This window comes from Tamandua tetradactyla, chromosome 10, assembly GCF_023851605.1.
Source record: "Tamandua tetradactyla isolate mTamTet1 chromosome 10, mTamTet1.pri, whole genome shotgun sequence".
In the NCBI taxonomy this organism is placed as follows: Eukaryota; Metazoa; Chordata; class Mammalia; order Pilosa; family Myrmecophagidae; genus Tamandua; species Tamandua tetradactyla.
In genome coordinates, this window is record NC_135336.1 from 31,910,109 (window position 1) to 31,933,718 (window position 23,610).

Here is a 23,610-nt window from a genome sequence, read left to right on the forward strand (position 1 = left end):
AGAAATGGGCACAAGGATTGGGAGCTAAAGGAAAAGGAAAGCATAGGTATATGTGGATTTGTAACATGGCCTACATCAAGAAAATTGGTAGTTTTCTTTCTAATGTATAAAAAATAGAACAGAAGAACAGGCACAGCCCCTAATGAAAAAACACGCACACTCTCCTGCCTCTATCTGTACTTGTGTCTGTTTTTGTGGTCCCAAAGGAAGAGCAAAAAACCCCACCAATATGCAGCATTAACCACAAGTGTTTTATACACAAACTTCATCTTTTTTTTTTTGAGAAGTGTTCAGCTTTCTTTCTTTGTAAAAGGCAACATTTCAAATATAGGGAATTTTAATTAGATTGACACAGTTAAGACCAAAAGGATTAAGCAGACAAAGTTCTTTATTTTCAGCACTTGACTTTAAACAGGCTGATGAACACCAGTTGAAACCCAGGTGAGTCTTGCTGTGTTCTATGAGACAGTGAAGGGATTTCCTTAGTATTTAAACACATTCATGAAACCAGTTATATAAATCTAAATATAAAACCAGTCTCCTATAGGTTATGAGTTGGCATTCACCATCTTTGTAAAAAGTTAAACATTACTAATTCAGCCTAGCCTCAAGTCCAATTATATCTTTAGAAGGGGGGAATAGTGATAGCACTTGCCGAACCAGAATTACTATCAAAAATTCAAAAAGTTTGAGCATACTCTTTTAACTAAAAAGCTTGTATTTCTTAACTCAGGACAGTCCAACAAAAATATCCTATCAGCCATTCGTGATCTGAATTCTAATGTATGAGATCCATTCAAATACAGTACATGTAAAAAGTCACAAGACAACTCTGTTTTGTAATAAATAATGCAGTGACCAACTACTACTCATGATAGCTTTTTTGATATGAGCTATCAAGTCTGCCCTTTCTGCCTTCTTCTTAATGCCAGCAAAGATCATTTTTGTTCCAGGGATGTTCTTCTTGGGATTTTTCAAATATGTCATGGTGTCTCCTCTTCCCAAGTGATGCCTTTGTTATTGTAAACACCTGTGTGAGAGAATCCAGGGGCCTGACCGATCTTCTGCCCAAACTGACCGTAAAGATTTTGCTCAGTCTCATGCTTGCCCCCCTTTTCCATGAACAGGCATTGGGCACACTTCTGAGCAAAAATCTTCTTACCCTTCTCAACATCACCTATTTTGAATTTGCTCTCTTGCCGCACATGAAACAAAGGTCCCTGCTCAGAACCTTGAAATCCTGCTCTCCCGAAATTTCATTTTAAGATAGAATAGAGAACATTCTCCGCACCTTCTGTGCCTGAATTAGAAACATGACTCTGACACTGTCGATAGGCTCATCCCATGGGCTGAGAGCTTACCTTCTTCCTGCTCTGGATTCAGAAGTTTATGGGTATATATTATATCTGCTCTTTATTGTATACTCTTTGTTTAATGTTAGATGGTGATCCTTTCAAGGGCAGATGAAGAATCAGGAATGAAGTGAGAACAAGAATCAGCCTGCCAGGATTTAGAGCTAAGAACAGGAAGAATTTTGTTTTTCTCAATAATCACTTTTGACACACTTGGGAACTATTTGAAATTTGATGGAGTGCAATTTAGCCATCTCTTTTCATTAATACTAAAATGTTCTCTTGCCTAAATCAGACTAGATTTGGGTTCTTCTTGCTTAGAAAACCTAGCAACTTCTTCAGCTCTGTCTTCTCTAGTACATATTTTGTCTGCTGATCACAGAGTGAAATGAGAGAAAATGAGAGCAGTAGGACTGAAGTGCTGAGGGAGAACGTCAGATCCCACCTCAGCAGGGAAAACACATGTATCCCCTTCAGCCTCGGCTACCCCTGCCAGAAGAGAAATAGTTGCCTGACTGTATGGCTAATAATCAACAGAGCATTTGAAGATGCTGTTTAAAAAGTCTGTCTTATACAATAAAACCTACTATTATTACAGAGATGAGCTCAGTTGATGCCACTGTGATGCCTGAGTGATAGATAAGACTCAGATAAAGACCCACAGCCCTATCCCACAAGGCACACGAGGTAAAATGGCCTATTTCCAATTCTGTATTTTCAGTCACAGGAACACCCTTATTCAGAACCCCTTGGCTCCGTACACACACCTCTGTGGCTTTTTGGCCAATAAATTGTTATTCTTGTTTTTGGTTTATGACCAAATGATTTTATAATGCCTTCCTGAAAAGTCCACCTGGCCAACTCTTAACTTAAAAGAACTTGAAGAAAGAGGTATTATCACTACTAAAGGAATGTTTTTTTAATATTCATCTCAAAAGATTTACTTCAGTGATATCCGATACTGAATTTTTGATGCACATAATCCAAAAAGGGGTAAGGTGAGGTTGGCAGTGGGGTCATTTTTGTTCTTTTTGAAGAAATAAAGCTCTTGCTTCTCCATAATGACAATCCTCTTGTCCCCAATAATTATATAAGCTTACACTTTTCTGTTTCTGCACATGTGATCGTGGCCAGTAGCTACCTGCTTAACCTGCCAGTCATGGATCCATGAGCCCACAGTAGTGGGTGTTGAGTTATATATACAGACCTCTTCAAATTATATGCTGGGAGCAGAACAGGTTGGGCAGATGTTAGAATAGATTAGGCTGGTAGAAAATGCAAGAATGAATTTTACAAAAGCTCATGATCTTTTCTAAAATTAGACCAAGTAATCTCCTTAGAGGAAAGGTTCTTTATAACTTAATTGTCATGCTTCTATTCGATGCAATTTAAAAATAAAGGTTAATTTAGAGATTCAAAGTCTTATATAAATAGTGCTCTATAGGTGATGACCCCGGCATGCTGCAGTTATGCTCTAGCTTAGCTTACTGGTTTGTGGATGGTAACATGTTCACATTTACTTTCATTGTCTCTTCTCTGTCAAGATGGAAGTCACTATTTGGGAAATTGCACCTGAACAAAACCATTTTGACACTTATGTCCTCAAGTTATAGACATGGACATCTAACTTCTGTGCAATAAAATATCCCAGGGTAGTCCCAATAAAATGGATTTGCCAACCATTTGATAATACCAGGACAAGGGAATAATCAGTATGGTAGCACACTAATACATTGTCTTCCTTCTTGGCCAAATGACAGCTCTGGTGAACTAAGATAAATTAAAGTTATGCTCTAACTCCACTTTAATTGACAGGGCTTTTAAGTTGTCCCACATGAAAATAAAGAATGTTTCTAACCTATTTGTTTGATACCAAGCACTTCAGAATTCTCAGGAAATGAGAATCAATTTTAATTTCAAATTATATTTTATTCAGCATTTTGAACAATACAGGACACCAGGACTTCTAAATGGTTGTAGATCGCTCTATTAGACATTGAAGACAGGAAATGCAAGCTTTCAAAGTGCAACCCTTTTAGGCACAACATCCAGAGAGTAATAATTTGAGAGATAGGTATAACCCAACACTTCAGAGATACAACAGTCCTTTGAAATGAATACTCAGTAAAAGCAGAGAATAAATAGAACGTTGTTCAATAAAAGTTGCTGTTAGAATTCTTCAGGAGGAAAAGCAAACCTCATAAGTGACAATTCACCCCACCACTTCCTCATCACCTATGTATAAAATTGCATGTAGTGTATTCGTTTGCTTATGCCAATAGTTGTTGACACCACATACCTGAACATGCGTACCCTACTTGCTTCTTTTATGTGAGATTATCGTCTTTCTTTATAAAGTTAAGACTTATCAGAAGAGGCATATAGCTTTGTTTCTTTTGAATCATCTAGGGAACTAATGTTTTCCATATGATTGTTTGGTGACTACTACTGATGGACTGAAAAAGAAGAATGACTAGCTCTGTGGGCTAGCATCTAGAAGTTAATGAAGAGGGTGAACTGTAGAACTGAAATTTAAAGAATAACTATAACAATGGAATGTATAAAGAAGCATGCATAATATAGATGTGTCTCCCATTTCTGTGGAGCATAGATCAGGCACTTACTTCATAGTGCTTGCCCTGAATTCAATGAAAATTGTATTTGAAAACCCTGGTGAGAACTAGTTATAAACACCCTACTCGATAAAGTTTAAATTTAACATTTTGATAAAAACAAATTCTTGAAAGAAAAGTCAGACATTGACTTCATCTTAGAAAAAAAGATGGTTCAAGCAGTGAGCTAATTTTAAATTTTGAAGCAAGTTCTGGGTAGTAAAAAAATGAGACTTTTTCTCCTTCCTCACCGAAGCCCCATAGTGACAAATAGGTTTAACTGTAACGGAAGATCTTAGGTTTGATAATGAAGTTCTTGATAGTGAGTTTCTAACACTGCAAAGGAGTTGTGAGATTGTCCTCTATGAAGATCTTTAAATTAAACAGCAGAGATGCACATCTCTGTGGAATATTCTAAATGCATCAGGAAGAAGGGAAAGAATGACTTCTCCATGTGCCTCATATTTTGCAACAGTTTTTTAACATATATTTTTTATTCCACCATTAATCAGAAGCAGAAACTGCCAAAATCCACTAGAACTTCCAAATATGTTTGACCAGAGTGAGAATGTTCCCATCACTTCATATGATGATTGATTTACTATTACCTGGAAATTGTGGGTACAGCTGCTGAAAAATGTACTTGTGTAGAAAGGGATTAGGACATATTGTTCAGTATTTTGTAAAGAAGTGCAAGAAAAGACTTCTATTGCAGTAAACTTTAGGAGACAATGTGACACATTTCTCTCTCCGCCTGTGGCTGTCAATATTCTAGGCAACCCCATTACCATTAAAGTCAAACCATTCACTTCCTGTGGCATTAGATGAAGAATATGTTTTATTCATTTCCAGAAATATGAAGCTAACGTGTGTTGGCGGTAATTGCTATAAAATAAGGGAAGAAGTCCACAGAAAACAATTAGAGGAAAAGCCATTCCCAATTTAAAAAATCAATCAAGCTCTTTTTACTTACCAAGTAGTACTCTTCTGGGCACTGTAGGTATGGGTGAATAAATTTTACTCACTAGAGAAGAAACCAGCACTAAGGGAGAAACTGACATGAAAACAGATCATTCCAGTACTAAGAGATGGTTATTGGAGTAAAGGTATGGGCAAGGTGCTGCGCAGGTTTGCCTGTGACAGTTTCGGTTTATGCCTATCATCTCAGTTATAATTATTTATCTGACCCTTTCACCCTCAGAAGTACCCCTCTTTGGACAATAAATTGTCACCATATAAACAGTCATTCATTCAAATCTACTTGAGGTAGCCAGGGAATATTTTTCACAGAATAGGATAGAAAATAAAAGAGATTAATAATGCTTTATATATTAGCTATATCCAAATGGAAATGAGAAACTAGGTAAACTGACTTTCATTTCTCTCAGGTTTGTAAGAGGGGAGAGGGATAAAGCAGGGCAATATAAACAAAGTTGTTAGTTTATGATATACACAAGGGTTGTCATTTAGATGAACATTTAAACAGATTAATTCCCTGAAGCTCTCTGGACTGAAAAGTGGGTTAGAGAAGACCTAAAAGCAGCGAGGGGATGTTTAGCAATATAGTCTAAGTCAAATATGAGGAAAACTACATTGTGCAAATGCAAGTGTCCTAAAGTGGGATGGGTCTGCCTGTGAGGTTAAGGACCCCTGTCCCTATCAGTGTTCAGCAGAGGCCGAATGACCACTGTGAGCAGAACCAGGCACCAGATGAAGACTCTAACAGACTATGGGTTAGTTGGGTCCTTTACCACTGCTGCGTTTTGATCCTACTTGCATGGGGTATTTTTTTAGTAGCTTTTAGTTTCAGGAGAACCGTAGGGGAAAAAAGAAAAAAAAAAAAAAAACACATAGAAATGTCACATAAAAAACTCAGAGTTTGCATGAGCTAAATCCTCCTGTGTCCTACTGTAAACCCACACTATTGAAAAACAGCCAGGGGATATCAATGCAGATCTTGCTGAGCTAATTCTTTGCCACTCATATAAGGAAAGCAACCATTAGATGTGTCATATCCAGGAGACATGCCTCACTCAGCTATTTCCACATCTTGGACACATGTTCATTTTGAGATGGAGTAGCTGCGAAGTCTTGCTTACCAGTTTGATTTGCATAGCTCTGAGTTACATACGAATGGGACTCATGGCAAAGCTTTCATCAAAGAGAAACAAAGCAGAAGTCTGAACAAAGGATACATTTTATTCGAAGTTTGAAAGTTAGACTGTTTTAGGGATCTTTGTCATGATAAGAAAGATGTCGCCCCCTTCCCCCACCTAAAAAGAGTAGCAGACAACTGACAAAAGGTGGCTCCCTAGAGACAACATTGGAGCAAAGAGCAGGGTGAACTGACGGCTCCGCACATGAACAGAGAAAGGAGCTGGAACAGACCCAAGAAGATGCCACCAAACACGCTGCATTCAAAACAAAAAGATAACATGATTAGGTTAGAATCACTTTTACCACTTCCTCTGTATATTAAATTAGGAATAGGTAAGGCCGGGTGAAGAGATGACACCTCTGTGAAATCCACCTTACCTTGAGGCCTAAGAAGAATGACAGCACAGCGAGAGCCACAGTCTCCTCAGTGACATTTTTATATTGACTACCTTAATTTCTACGTTTATAGATTAAAATGTTTTCCAGTACACCGGAGAGAAAAGTCTAAAGGCAGTGGGAATGACTTTAGTTCTTTAGTGGTCAACAGTATCTGGGTTTTAGAGTCAGAGAAAACCAATTTCAAATCGTGGCTACTTACAGATTTATAGTAAGGTATTTAAATTTGCCTAAGTTTCAGTTTCCACATCTGAAAAAAAAGAAGTTGATAATATATAAACCATAGAGCTGTCCTGAAAATTAACACACTTAAATTGTATGACACCTGTAGTGTCTGGCAAATGATTATTAACAATAATTTTTATTGAATGAGGACTACTTTCCATTTCGGTAACATTCTCCCGTCACTCAAACCAAGCTCTGCCTCATTTTACATCATTACTTTCTGTCTGGACCTTGGTTTTCCCCCTCTGTTCTAGGTTTGAACACTTCAGGTAGTTTTCTTTACCTAGATATTGTGATGTTCACAATATCCCCTTGCTTCAAAACTTCCATTTCCCTGCTTCAAAACTTCATGTTACTATTTTCTTCAAGAGTTACACCTAGGAGTATTTGTAAATTCAGTACCAACAATGGACAAAAGTGACTAATGCAAAATTCTAATAAGAATGCATGACATTTAGAGAGGACTGTTTTTGTTTTTGTGTTTTGAAGGCATTCGTCATCTTTTATAATATTAATCCTGAGACCACTTACATTTCGTGAACAAGGAATTATAGGGATTATAATCACCTCCCACCCCCACAGGAGGTCAAAATGATTTGTTAAAAGTCAATCCAGGATCTCAGAAGAATTTCGTTGAGAGGATCCAGAATTCTTGATCCTAAATGTGCCAGGGTCTCCATTTACCATGAAAAAATCAGCCTGGAGAGGATGATCATCCTCTCCAGGCTGATTCTACACGTTAATTTTATATTATGGTATTTTCTTTTCCACACAGTTAAAATGTTTTCTGGAGTTGGCCCTCAAGTTATATACATTATACAAGGAGAAGGCAGTGTTAATTGCCTTCTCAACTCCTAAAGTGGTTCCTTGTCACCAAAACTATCATATGTAAGACCACATGTCAGTGTCTGTGACATAGTCAGGCTTTGGCTTCTCAGGATCCACTAGTTTCAGATGAGTTTATGTGCCTTGAGGCACACGGCCTTCATATATGATCCTGGAGCAAGAGAGCAAGGTATCCCAAGCTGGCCACAATTTTATTGATTCTCACAGGCTTGCTCTGTAGTCATTCCAATAAACTAGATGAGAAATTTCTGATCCTCCAAGCTGTCCAGTCCCCAGGACTCATTTCATGATTCAGAATCCAACAAAACAACTAAAGAGTGCTTTTGTGTGACACTGTGACCAAAGGGATAAATAATTGCTTAGTAATTCTCTTTGAGGCAGAAAATTCTAAACATGGAGGAACCATTTCCCCTTAATGGGAGCCAGAAATCCTGTAAGTGCTTGAAATGGCATTCACAAGTCTGAATGGTAAACAGATAAAAACAGGAGTGCACCAGTTGCACAAATGACTTGCTTGTCACAAACTTGTCATTGCAGTAATCTAACATTTCTTTCACAGAGCCCGATGGAAAGTATGGAACAAACAGGCCCTGCTGACGTTTTGGCTCTGCTAAGCCTTCCTCCGAGCTAAAGCATCTGCAGCATCTTCCTGTTCTAGACCCTTTATCTGCTGAAGTTAGCTGATAGTGTACATGTCAAAGAAATGTTTGACTATTGCATTAACAAGTTGATGACAAGCAAGTTATTCCTGCAACTGAAATACTGCTGCTTTTAGCAGGCTGCCATTTTGACCTTCATTTTATTATAGAGAAGAACCCAGACAGAGCAGAACACTAGGGAGATGCCAACATTGCCCTAGGCCTGTGCAGATAAACAAGGACCACCTGTCTAGGCCTTAGGCATGGTAGTATGCTGGACAAGCCAAGTAGTTTCATCAGGAATATGGAAGGCATTTCTCAGTAAAACTTAAATATTGTAAACACACTCGACTGACCCCAGGAATCCCCTTTGCTGGGGTAAAATGAGCTGCAATTCTCCCTCCATCCCATGCTCACACACACACCTATACCCCCCCACACACACACCTGTGTATTCTTTATAGAACATTAATAACTAGGAAAGTTTAATGAAAATCGTATGCCAGCTTCATACATAGCTTTTGCCATTCTTGAAGTTCCTCCTCTCGGTAGCCTCCCCTAACCTCCTCTTCTTTCAGAATAACATCTGGGCCCATCTAAACCCAAGCAATATCATGCTCTTGTCACTTGATGAGCACTAGGTCTCCATTAGTCCCCTCGCAGCCAGAAATGGTAGGCAGCCCTCACGCACCACCAGCCAGGAATGTGCATACATTGGGCAACTTCCAACTCTTCCTTTCTGTCCGAGGTGCCCTCCGCTCTTCGGGACACACCCTTGGTTTCCCTGCAGAGCTAAGCCAGGGTCTGACCTGCTAAGCCCCAGATATCCTGCCTCTGTTGGTGCCCTAGACATATCAACACTGAGAACAATTGAGCATTCCATGTTAGGACTTTGGCCTTTTCATAAAGCTGAGCTTCTTTTATTCACCAAGGTATAAGGTACCTTGTATTAGTTTTGGACCCTTCGGGTCAGTTAAGGGTGTACTGCAGTTTCTTATCCAGCTTAAATATTGATAGGACAATTTTGCATTCTCACACTTATTTTCTTGCTGATGCCCTAGGTACTCTCATTTGGAAATTGCTTGTGTATAATCATAAAAATGAGTATCGGGGCTCAGCTTTGAGGACCCACATTTCTTGCCAAAGAAGTGGTTGGGCTTAACTTTCATTTAATTTGGCAAATTGACCGCAGTAAGGTATCCCACCTGAAATGTTTCATCTCCATCCCAAACAGCTCATGTGGTCGCCTATACCTCAGCTTTGTGTAATAACTGCCCCACAGCGCAGGTGAGAAGGGTGTGAGGAGAGGGCCCTGTGTTGGCAGAGTTAAGGATATTGTCCCTGGATAAGGAAGTAAAGATTATATGATGTGGCTCTTTTTTTTTTTTCTCTGCCAAAGAAAGAAAACATATAAATGGGCAATTCAAATTTTAAATGATGTTGTACTGACCTTTTCATTCTTTTAAAATTCCTAACAGGATTTCTGTAATGATTTTATATTTTCTTTCTTAATAGAGCTTAAATGGCAAAGAAATAATATGCTATTTTTGATTCAGAGAAAATAAAAATCTCTTTTCTATGGAAACTCTCTCTTTTTTGGGGAGTGGGGGCGGGGTGCAGGGCTGTGCCTGGTCCAGGAATCCAACCCAGGTCTCTCCTACATGAAAGGTGAGCGTTCTACCACTGAACCACCTGTGTACCCCGAAACTCTCTTTTTTAAATACAGCATCAGGGAATAGATAATGGCAAAAAAAGTCCTCCCTTCCTACTCAGAGGGAAAGTTGTTAGGATGTGTGTGTGCGTGTGTGTGTGTTTAATATATATATGTATTTTTTTTTACTTATTTGTTTGTTTTTAGGAAAGCGAGAAAGGAAAAGAAAAAACGTTCAGGCTGAAATGATTTTCATTAGGTTCATAGAATTGTAGGAGTGGATAGGATATTGATGATCAGGCTAAGACTGTGTATTGCGCTCCCTTGTTAGAGATGTGGACAATGACGCCCAAAGATGTTTAGCAGCTTGAACAAAGTCTGACTTTAATTCACACAATAACCTCTCAGAGACTGCATTACATTTTTTAGAGCTTTCTCTTTTAAGAAAGACACTCTCATTTTAATAATTTACAAAGATATGCTTAAATCTGATAGGGCATTTGCTATTGCAGTAACTGGAAATGTATACTTTCTAAGCCAAATAAGGAACATACATTGGAAAAGTTTGGAGACATTTTTTCCCAAACTCTATTTTTCTGTACTGTGAGGAACCTTTATTATTTCAATTCATTTTTTTTTCTCTTGCCAAATTTAGAAGAAACATACTACTGTGTTGTTTTGGAACCTGAAAATATGCTTCATTACTGGGTCTATTTCTTTAATAAGTATGCACATAAGTAGGTCATATTTTCACATTCTTGGGAATAAAAAATCTTTTATCAGATTAAAATAAATCTGTTTCTTATTCCCATTTTTTGCCATATTTGATTCGGTCCTTATAATTGTTAGTTTCAACAAAACGCTAAGACAAAACATCAATATTTTTGCTTGTTTTGGTCTGACACAAAGGAGACTATAAAAATGCATATACCTTTTTGCAGCTATGATAATTATATATTCTATTATTCATTTATGCAAAACTTTTTAAGGATTTTCTTTTTGTATCATTTCCTTATTTTTGCATTTTCCAAACATCTGTACCATGGTTGAGGGCGAGAGTAGCAGTGGCTGGCATTTTTCCTCCATGTTCTGAGAGAAAGAGAATTGGCTGGAATAAAAACCCTGCTTTCCATATGATTAAATTGAAATTCATCGTTGAAAAGGTATCATCTTTTCTTTCTGAAACCAGAAATGAAACCCACATGCAAATAGCATTGTTGATCCCAAACTAACCTCTTGGTTCAAATCAGAAAAGTCCTTGGCAATGCATGTTCTACCTTATCAGTTGAAAAACTTAAATGATCTCTGTACATTTGTAGCAGTTGTCTGTATCCACAGTATGCCTCTGGTCACTTACTTAAGAAAACATACATTCTACATTCAGTCAAGAAATAAATTGTAAGTTTTTCTTATTCATCAAAATGATCACTTTGCAAATATGTTCTGTTGTGAAGGGCATATTGATTCCTAGAATTTGGGGATCTGTTGTTATGGACAAAGAAGAGGAGAGGACACTAATGTCTTCTTTTACCTTGATCAGTCCAAGTTAGGAAAAACAGTCATTCATAAATTTTCCAATGTAAAATGTTTCAAACAGAAAAGTATAAAGAATACCATGAACGTTCCAGAATCCAGGACCCAGGTTTAACAAATCTTAATAATTTGGTATATTTATTATGAACCTGTTTTTATCTTTTGTTATTCTGGTATAAATTACATACAAATTACATATATAGCTCAATGAATTTTTATGTAGGTATATATCTACGTGACAGCCACACAAATTAAGATACAGAACATTTAAAATATCACACGAAAGAGTTCCTCCTGGTCCTTCACAAGTGATAAATTCCAAAGCTTTTGACAAATGGTTAAAAAGAAGCAAAACCATTCTGAGCCATATCACCATGAATAGTTTTATATAAGCTATATAGTATGGTTTCTACAAAATGTATCCTACTGTGTATTAATTAAAATTTATTGATTTTCTCATTGTTCGACATTGTTTCCTGTGTTCCCCAATCACAAACAATACCACAGTAAACCTTCTTAGACATGAAGGTGTAGAAAAGGAATTGAGAAACAATAAGGAACGTACATTTTTCACCTTTACTAGATATTATCAAATTTCCCTCCAAAGTGATAGTATCAAATTATATTCTCATGGACAATCAATGAGAGTAACAGTTTATTCACATGCTTGACAATATTTGGAATGGTCAATGTATTATTTTCCCAGCTGCTAAAACAAACAACACACAACAGATTGTCCTAAACAATAAGAATATATTGGCTCGTTGTTTTGAGCCAAGAATTCCAAAGAATTCCAAAATCTAGGCATAAGCTCTTCCCAGAGATGTGGCTTCTTGAGGCTGGTGCTAGTGATCCTTAATCTTTGGTTTTCTGTCATATGGCAATGCATATGGTGCACACTTCTTTCTCTTTCATATTCCATTGACTTCTGGCTTCTCTCTGGTCTCCTTGGCTGCTGCTACTGCTTCAATTTCCTTTGCTTATAAGGGCTTCAATCATATTAAATTAAGGCCTACCCTCCTTCAGTTTGGGCATGACTTAACTAATAACATCTTTTATAGGTACTGTTTATAAATGGCTTCACAGCCACAGTACCAGTTGTTGGGACCTGAACATGCCTCTCGTCCAGGACATAAATTAATCCCCAAATGTCAGACTTTTGTCATTCTGATGTGAATTAAATATCTCATTTAAAATTTTTTCACTTATACACCTTTGGAATTTCCTATTTTGTGCATTACCTGTACAAATCTTTGGAATTTCCTATTTTGTACGTTACTTGTACAATCTTTTGCTCATCTTTCTGTTGGATTATTTGTTTTGCTGCTGCTGTTATTTTGGAGGGTATTTTGTTTTCAGTTGTTTAATATTCTGGATTCTAGATTCTAATCCAGTGGGTTTCTAATTTTTTGATGCCTCTTGTAACTATGGCTATCATGGCATTTACTTTTAAAACTTCCAATTTTAATGCAGTTAAGTTTATTGATATTTTCCTTATGGTTTGTGCTTTTATGTCAATTAAGAAATCTTTCTGTATTCCAGAATCATAAAGGAACCTTCCTATATTTTCTTCTGATAGTTTTAAAGTTTGCCTTTTACATTTAGGTTCCTAATCTTTCATGAATTTGTTTTTGCGTATACATCCAATCAATTTTATTCTCTTTCCATATGTATAGCCAATTATTCCAGCTCCATTTAATGATTTGTAATGCTATCTCCCACCTACATCAAATATGCTTTTAGTATCTTTATTCCATCCCAGTGGACCGTTTGTCCTTACTCTAGTACCATAGTACATTAATTACCGTAGTTTTATAATATTCTTTTTATTTTGCAAGACAAGTTCCTCAACCTTGTTCCTCTTCAAAAGTCTTGGCTCATCTTGGCCCTTTGCTCTACAATATGAATTAACGGCCAGTTAGTCAAATTTGCCAAAAGCCATACTGAATTTTGTTTGTAATTACATTGACTTTAGAGAATAATATTAGGAGAGTTGACATTTTTGTAATGTTGTGACTTTCTGCCCACTAACAGACTAGATTCCTCTACCTACTCAGATCTTCCTTTATGTCCTTTAATAATGTTTTAATATATTCACTATAAAGATCTTGGGCCTATTTTGCTAATTTATTCTCATGGAACCTAGATTTTTGTGCTCTTATGTACAGAATCTGTTTTACATTTCACTGTTAGTTGGTTATTATTGGTGCATATTATTGGTGCATATTTACTGACCAGTAAAGTTGCTGGTCTCATTAATTTTAATGGCTTGACGGGAAATTCTCCTAAGTTTTCTACATAGAAATGGTCAGTAATAATGATAGCTTTTCTCTTACATTCCAGTTCTTAAATGTCCAGTTTCTTTTTCTTGTCATATTGTATTTCTAAAACCTCTAATATAGTGTTGAATGGAAACAGTGATATTAGGAATATATCTTCTGCTTCTTACTTTAATGAAATACTTTGGAGATCTGATGTTTTCTCAGCATTTTGATAGATGAAAATTGTTATATTAAGGAAGTTCCCACCATCTATTTCTACTTTGCTAAGCAGTTTTCTTAATCAGGAGCACTAGTTGAGTTTTCTTGGCTGCATTTTATGCATAAAATAGATGATGAAATTTTCATTAATATATTAATATTTTATATGATATTGATACATTTCTTGATATTAAATATTTCCTGCATGCCTGGAATAACCTCTTCTTGGTCCTTAGGAAACATTTTATATCCACTGTTGAGTTTAATTTGCTGATATTTTATGCAGTATATTTGAATGAGGGGGATTAATCTTTAATTTCCTTTCTTAAACTGTTTTTGTAGACCTTTTTGTATTATAGTGATACTAGCCCAATAAAACAAGTTGTTAACATACATGTCCTTTTTTCTGTTCCTCAGATAATTTCTACAGAATATGAATGACTTATTCCTAAAGATTTGATTAAATTTGCCTCTAAAATCATTTAGGCCTAATATATATATATATATATATATATATATATTTTAACATAGGCAGGCACCGGGAATTGAATCCAGGTCCTCTGGCATGGCAGGCAAGCATTCTTGCCTGCTGAGCCACTGTGGCCCGCCCTAGGCCTAATATTTTTTATCAGTAAGGGTGAAAATTGCAAGGACAGACTTTTCATTATCATTTTAATTTCTGTCATGGCCATTGGTTTATTCAAGTGTTCTATTGTTTTCCTTAAATAAATTTGGTAAATTATATAATTTTTTAAAATACACAGTTCACAGTCCATCTACATGTTCAAATTTATTTCCACAAAGTTCTTCATTTAAAGTTGTATTATTTTACCTTTAATTATGCCCCTACCCCCACCCCTTTAGAACTATGATCTTTCATCTGAGTCCTTGCTCTTTCTGTCTTTTTTACTTGATAGACATTTATGTTTTATTTACTCTTTTCAAACACTGACTTTTGATTTTGTATTTCTTCTTTACTGTTTCATTGTATTCTGATATTACTTTTTTATTTTACAATTATTTGAATTGTAAAATATAGCATATACACAGAGCAAAGAAAGGAAAAAAATAATTTTCAAAGCACACTTCAACAAGTAGTTACAAAACAGATCACAGAATTTGTCTTGGGCTACCATTCCACCGTCTCAGATTTTTCCTTCTTTCTGCTCCAAAACACTGACGGCCCAAAGGAATTTTAATATAGCAATTCAGCAGCCATACTTGTTTGTTAAATTCCATTTTCTCTGTTATGCCTCTTCCTTCTTTTATTTTTAAAAACATTTTTATGCAAATCATCATGCACATATAGTCCATACATGCTGTACAGTGAATGACTCACAATATCATCACACAGTTGTGTTCATCACCATGATCATTTTTAGAATATTTGCATCACTCCAGAAAAATAAATCAAAAGAAAAACTCATATATCCCAAACCTCATGCCCCTTCCTCTGATTGACCACTAGTATTTCAATCTATCCAATTTATTTTACCCCTTCTCGCCCCTATTATTTATTTATTTATTATTCATAGTTTCTCACTCATCTGTCCCCATACCCTAGATAAAAGAAGCAATTAGACACAAGGTTTTCACAATCACATGGTCACAGTGTAAAAGTTATATCATTATACAATGGTCTTTAAGAGTCAAGGCTACTGGAACACAGCTCAACAGTTTCAGGTACTTCCTTCCAGCCACTCCAATACACCATAAACTAAAAAGAGATACCTGTATAATGCATAAGAATAACCTCCAGGATGACCTTTCGACTCTTGTTTGAAATCTCTCAGACAATGAAACTTTATTTTGTCTCATTTCTCTCTTCCCCATTTTGGTCAGGAAAGCTTTCTCAATCCCATCGTGCCTCACTCCTACTTTTTGCTTTGGTTGGCGTTATTTTCTTCCTCCTACTTTCTTACAGTTTGACTATTTTTCTTTTTCTGTCTTCTGGAATTAAATTGTTACTTATTTATTTTCAATAATCTTTATTATTTTTAAAATTGAATTTCAGACTCAAATTTTTCTCCAAGTTTTTTATTTAGCATTATACTGTGGTTTTGTTCAATTTTTATTATTTTGCAATTTCTGTTTCATTTCATATTTAACCCTTGAATTATTTAGGAGTATACGTTTTTCTTGCTAAACATATCTTTGCTCTATTTTTATTATTGATTCTAAACTTAAATACGTAATAATCAGAGGATGTGTTTTGTGTAGTTTTAATTGAAAAAAATTTTTTGAAATTTCTTTTGTGACCAGGTGCATATATTTTACTGCAGTGTTTGAAGTCCATAGATGAATTATCTGTTTTTCAGTGGTCGTTCTAAAATTTGTATATGTGTATTTAATGAAATAGTTTTCTACTAAAATATACATTCACTTTTAAATATTTCTGACTATTTCATTAATTTAAAAAGAAGCCTAGCATGTTTACTTTTACGTTTTTCCTTTTAAACATGTACAAAAACTGTCATCATTATATTTACTCATATTTTTTAGTTATTACTATGCCCACCGTTATTCTTGGATCCTATGGCTATTTTTCTGAGTTCATTTTTGTTATTGTTATATCTTTTAGTAATTCTTTAGTGAGGGTCCAAATAGTGCACTATTTTTATATGTCCAAAATATCTTTAATTAATCTTTTATCTTAAATAATAATTTATATAGGTATTTTCACTCAACATTTAAAAGATATAACTGCATTATATGTTTGACTATTGTTCTGTCAACTATTATTGCTTAAGAGAAATCTGTTATCAATCTGTGTTTCATCTCTTTGTAAGTAATCTGTCCTTTCTTTTTGGTAGGTGTTGAGTTTTTCTGTTACCTTAATGCCACATAGTTTCTCTGAAATTTATCTATATGTGGACTTATTTTTATTTAAAGGTCATGGGATATAGAATGTACTTTTTATCTGAGGACTCTACTTCTAGAAAATTCTCACTACTATCTTTTCCTTTATTGTTTCTTTGTCATTACCTCCATCTTTTTCTGATTAAATATGTATTGGGGTTTCCTAGTCAAAGTGCCAAAACTCAAATCATTTTCACTTTTATTTTGGGGGGGGGGGTGTGCATGGTCAGGGAATCGAACCTGGGTCTCCTGCATGGAAGGCTGGTATTTTAACCACTGAACTACCCATGCACCCCCATACTTTTACTTTTTAAAAAATCTATTTTTTCTGTAATTTTTTGAATAAATTCTTTAACATTACGTTCTAACTCAATTCTATCCTTTAAATTGTCCTGTCTTAAATTATTCTACTGATTGCATTTTTCTGTCAATGAAAATATTTTTCATTTTTTAGATTTCTGATTATTCTTTATCTTATTTACCTTTTCTTATTTTACTTCTAACTGCTTTTATCTAATTATACCTTGTTCTTTTGTAGATATGATTCCTTTATTATCTCTGAGCATGAGTATGCTTAACAAGCATAATACTCATGTTAAGATCTTTGTCAGACAATTATATAAAATCAAATTCATCTGGAGCGAATGTTCCAAATTGTTAATTTTGGGGTTGTTTTTTTTGACATTAGATTTCTTGCTGTTTTAGAATATTCTTTTATAGGTTATGCTGATTGTAAGACTCTTTTGTCTTTCACTTGGTTTTCTTTCTTCATCTCCTTCTTCTTTGTTTAGATGATTGTGACTAGTGCAGTTACCCCATCTGGATTCCTGAGCTCCTAGCACTGATTCAGAAGTTATCATGGTATCTTTCAACCTTTTCCTTACAAAAATATTCGATCACGAGTTTGTGTTTCTATCCTTTCATCTTTCAGGAACTGCAGCCTCTGGTTGTTGTGCAAGGTTGTTGTGCAAGGTAATTGTTGATCAGATTTTTTGCAAGTTTCTTGTGTGAAATAGTGAGCTGGGCTTACATTCACCATTGTATATGGAGCCTTCTGGATTCAGATTTCAGCAGGCCTCTGGCTTCAGCCCATTTGCTGCGTGAAGTTCTGTTCCATTTCTGCTTTGCAAAAATGATTATCTTCTTAAGTTTACCTCTGCCTTTTTGGTTTTCTCATTTTATTTTGTATCTACCACTCCTTTGATTTACTTCTCTTTCATTTAGATATTCTATTTAAAACAATAATATAAATTAACAGTTATTATTTGTTTTTAAATGAAGTATTTGTTTTAAAGCATGGTTTATTCTTCTAGTGACAATGACTCCTAATTTTTAAAAAACACCCATACCTATTTTCTTTAATTATGATCATTAAGAAATTGAATACTATATTAAATATGAAATTTATTATTTTGGTTTTCATTCCTCTCCTCCCAGCACCCAAATCCTCATCTTTTTGTTATAAAAAAAACAATTTTGGTATAGATTGATTAATTTTTATGACATAGCAGTAGAAAGGATAATCACAAAAAGTCAGATTACTTGCTATAGGTAGTGGAAAATTTCTAACAAAAAGTAGGTGCTTAACAAACACCCTCACAAATAATAAATATATTTGGCAACTTCCATTTCCACACCAGTGACTACTGTTAAGTTTTCATTTCGCAAATACTGTATGATTCTTTATTATGAAGTACTGATTAAATAGCAATAATTGTATCTTATTCAATTGCTGATCACCAGAATATTTCATGTTGTTTATTATATTAAATAGAGGCATTTTGGCATAGTTCCTATTGTTTGTATGTTTATGCATGTCTATTGTTTGTGTGATTACAGGTAGTTCTTAAACTCCCCAGCTATAGTCAAAGGAAGATTTTTATCTAAATTTTCTGGGAAAATTGGGTTTTTCGTTTAAATATGATGAAGATATTACCAAGAAACTTCAAGATGATCTGCAATAGTTTAGAATAAAAAATACTGTGCTTCTGTTGTGGCAAAGCAGATTAGATAAAACAATGTAAATTAGCAAGAAAAAAAGCAAGCTAATATAAACTGGGTTATTTGTTGATGTGCAAATTTTATGGAAATTTTAATGACACATTTGATCGATTCATAAGAAGTACATATTATTCATGTTTATAAGAACACTCAAGCCTTCTATGTTCCATGAGTTTAAAATCTTTTATCCATAACAACAGATTGAAATTAAACTGTCTTCCTAGCTGTTTCTATTCTTTAAATTGTAAAAATGATTTTTATTATTCTCTATTTAAAAAGCATTAAACGGGGAATTGGAAGACTTAGTTTCTAGTCCCAGGTCTGTTATTTAACTAGCTCTATGACCTTGGTAATTAATTGAACTCTTTGAGCCAGTTTCCTCATTTATGAATGTCGAGTTTAAGTTGATAAAACTATAAAGGCTCTTCAGGTCTCACATCCTAATATTCTGTCTTTTGTCTGTCTGTCTGTTACATGTAGATGCCCACATATAAAAGCTTAATAGCATACAGGTTCCATACAGCAATAACCTAAGTGTCCAAAATTTCAGACAGAAATACCCAAGAATGAGATTAATTTCCCCCTGAGGAAAGCATTTGAATATAGCCAATAGTTAAATAACCAAGTGCTACTGTGGGCTCTTTAACAGGACTGGCATGATGAAAGGAATATTTCCATAAGTACCCGTGGGCAGCAGTGCACAGAATGGGTCAGGATGAAAAAAAATCTGGACTGCAGGCCAGGCAAATGCGGTGCTATGGTTCAGGGCAAAGCGAGACTCCAGACTGTGGCCACAGAAGGAGAAATGTGTTGGGAGCAAAAGATACAATGGTCTGGAGATCTGTATTAGTTCAAACAGAACACTAAAAAGGGCATAAAAAGAACAGTTATGAAAGAGGAAATACAAATGCCTAATAAATGTGTGAAAATTAATGAAACATAGAGGTACTCTAAGATAGGATTTATAAAAATGATAACTTTCAGTGCTGTAAGTATGCAGGAAAACTCACACTCACGTAATGATAGCGGGAAACATATTGACACAAACTTCTGGAAAGTAACCTGGCATTGTATTATCAAGATGTTTTCTTTGAAATGATCCTCCTGTGACTCAGTAGTTTTATTTCTAGGAATCTATCTGTAGGAAATAGAAACTCAGACAAAAATTTTATGTAGAAGATATTCATCACAATGTTGTTATAAAAGTTCAAGAACCAAAAAACAATCTTATATTTAAAAAGCAGAGCAAAGATTAAACAAATTATGGGACACATATATAATTATATATTATATATGTAAATTATGTCATTGCTAAAGATATTTTAATGAATATTTTTTACCAGGAAATTCTCATGAAATAATGTAACTGAGAAATGCCAGATCAAAAAGAAACAAACTTGTATACCTAACATGATTCCAAATTAGGAAAATGAAACTGTTTATAATAGGAGGAAAATGGGACTAGTAGTTATCTCTGTATGGTGGAATTAAAATGATACTTATTTCGTCTTTTCCCTGAAATTTCTAAATGCTCTAAAAAGTGAGGTACATTATTTTAATGGTTAGAAAAGTAAAAATTTTAAGCCAACGTCAAATAATCTGAATAATAAATCCCAAATTTGATAGCTCAACTTAAAGAATACATGTCTACAATGTCCGCCCATGAAGGGATTAAAATTCTTGCTTTTCCAATTTATGAAGTTTCTGAAATATTACAGATGGTCACTTTCTTCAACCTGAATCATATCATATTACTATTGCCCAGTTTTACTCAGTCTCTTTTTCTTTTTCAGATCCAGGTATTTTTTTGGTCTTAGGTCATCATCCTGCATTTTGGCATTCCAGGACCTCATTTTCTTTAGTCCATTAGTCAGTTTGAACATTAACATGCTCCAAACACATTTACATATGTATGAGATCATCTTCTCTTATCAAAAGGGGAAAAATCTAGATCACTATGTTTGTAATTGTTTAACTTCTGTGTTTCTATGTAACTCTATATTTCTCCTACTGTAAAAATTTGAAAATGTAATAATAGCATTTTTAGTGATTGAAACATGAAAATGAAGACAAGCCCATAGTATGTCATTATGGAGTCACTTTTAGTGGGTATAATAAAGTTTATTAGGCACCCATCTCCAGAATAGAATCTCAACTATGCTCTATGTGAGAATGAATAAACATAACAATTTACTTGGCTCTGCACCCAGAAATTAAGCCAAAAAAGAAACCCAGTTGGATGCCAGAAAGAATGTACCAGATAAAGTTTTATCGGTTCAAAATATACAAGTAACTCAGTCTACCCCCTTTTTAACCGAACTGTAAAAGTGAAAATGTAATCTTCTTTAAAATCTAAATTCCTTCTACTAGCCAATGGCAAAGTGTTGGAATAACTAAAAATTTCCAGACCTCACCCTCTCTCCTTTCTTCTGCCAGAATGAACAATTCTCTCTCCCTCAGGCCTCCTCTGACTGTCCAAGTTAACCCAGAACCATTTGTCCACACAAGCTTGTTTCTTTTTCGGAACTCTAAGTCTCGTGGAGGCAGAGGCTCTGCCCTATTTATCTTTGTTACCTCAGGTGCTGGCATAGGGTGTGATTGCTGACCAAATTAATGAAGGATTAGCAGCTTAGTGCAGATGAATTTAGTATCTATAAAATGGTCTGAGGAAAAAGTGACTAGGATAAAAGTGTCCACACCTTATATAGTATTATATAATCCAGTCTTGCTTGTGTTTAGGCAGGTTTCTCTACGATGATGAGATCACAATATAATGAACCTCTCTGGGAGTAAACACCTTTCCAGAACATAGTTTTTGGCAAGGCTAAAAGTTAAAGTGGCATAGTGTTTACGAGCTCTTTCAGTTATCAGTGCATTGCCCACCGCAAGTGACTTAATCTCCCGGGTTTTCAATTTCCTTATCTGAAGGATGGGAATTATAATACTTATCTGACAGTTGATGCTGTGGGATTAGATGAGATATTGCGTATCGAACAGCATCATGCGTAGCTAAGCACTTGGGCTGTTATTACTAGGGTTGATGTCTCCCAGGGCAAGTAGTTGAACTTGAACAAACGTCTCAAGGATTCGGGCAGCAGGTGCAGGTGTGCCAGCAGGGCTCCTGCTGGATACAGATCAGACAGCTTAAGTGAAGAAGCCACTGCTTTTCCTGCTTTAGTAGCATAAGAACTACTTGGGGGGCTTGTTTAAAATGTAGGTCTTTGAGTCCCACCTAAAGAGATCCTAATTCAGTTGGTTTGTTCTGGGGTAAGGCTGAAGTCTCTGTCTTTCTGGCATACTTCCAGAGGTGGTGCTGCTGCACCCCGTCCCAGACCAAGATGTGAGTAACCCTGGCAGTGTGCTCCATCCCGTCCTTGCTAGAGGAGCACCATCGTGGTATCGTTCCCCAGGGCTCGCCTGCTCAATACCAATGTGGCTTTGCTGTGGGAGCTTTGCTGGCGCCTTCGCCATGCCACTGAAGGCAGAAGAGAAGAATAGAGAAGACAGGGTCAGTTGGGCAAACACCGAGTAACTGCAGTAAGTTATCTGTGATTTTGTATTATTTGGACCAAGGATCTTCTGCCTTTGTCCAAAAGTGAGTTGATTTCAGAGGTGAGCTTGAACTTCAGAACACTTTTTCCTCAGTAACTGTAGAGGGGCTGACTATGGTGAAGTTTACTCCTGTTTTTAATGGAATCGCTATCTGTAGAACTTAGATGAATAAGCACAATCGAAGTGCAAAGTGTTAAATGCATGCTTCGATTTAGTCAATGCATTTGCACATTGAAGTAATTAGGATGTATTTAAAAGCATTCTGCTTGCAATACTTTGTTCTCCATTTCCTACAAATCAAATTAGTGAGGGGTAGATTTGATTTTGACATCATTTTGAAAATATTTTCTTTTTCTTTTTTAAATTTCCGTAGTATTACAATTTTACAAAGTTCAGAACACAACCAACTGTGACTAAATTCATAAAAACAAAACAGAAGTCCAAAGTGCAAGAAAATGAAAAGCAGCACCGAGCAATATGTAGTAGAATAAGGTAAACCGGACCTCTCAAATGTAGTTGTAATAACACTCCTTATCCATGTCTGATCAATTAATAACAACTACTTATTCAGATAGCAAAAACTCATTCTTTTACTTTGAAGAAAAACCCCAAATTTAATTTATTCCTCCTCAGTCCAAATAAATATGAAAAGACAACCAGAACTTCAAAAAATCTTAACCTTTTCCTGTTGTCATCGTACTATATGCAATACCATGAATGAATGTGAAGAAAGAATATAAAGAGTATTTACTTTGCTTGCTAACAAAGCAGTCAAGCAAGATTATTTATTTTTTAAATAAAGTTAGATTTGACAGAACCCAGAATAGGTTTGGAAACTATGTAATATAGACAAAGGCAGATCCAGGTTTGAATCCCAGTTCTGCATACGATCTGTATTATCTTTGACAAAAACTTCCCTGAGCCTCAGTTTTCACATCTGTAAAGTAATAATATCTACATTGCAGAGTTGTTTTAAGGATATATACATATTTGAAGTGCCTGTCATTTAATATGTACTCAATGAGTGCCAGCTAGTATTATTAATTCAGGAAAGAGTGTTTAGAGAGGTAAGTACTGAAAAACTTCAAAGAGAAAAGAAAACTAAACATGAAATAATTCTGTGATCTCACTCTCCCAGAGGCTATTTATAGGAGCCACAGATTTTATCCTAGTAATTTAGCAAGATTCCTACAGGAGAGGCTGTTTTACATTTATAACCTTCCCCCACCCATCCACCAATTGTTGCCTTTATCATAAATTAGTGACCTCCGAATACATGTTGAAAAATCCCTTAAAAATATTCTTTAT

At 35.4% G+C, this 23,610-nt stretch overlaps 1 protein-coding gene and 1 pseudogene across 41 annotated transcripts in view; one reads left to right on the forward strand and one right to left on the reverse strand.

Annotated features, from left to right (window-relative positions):
* Positions 1-23,610, forward strand: part of ZBTB20 (zinc finger and BTB domain containing 20) — an 893,822-nt gene that overhangs the window by 602,122 nt on the left and 268,090 nt on the right. The gene's annotated exons all lie outside the window — the stretch shown is intronic.
* LOC143647616 (cytochrome c pseudogene) lies at positions 820-22,221 on the reverse strand (annotated as a pseudogene).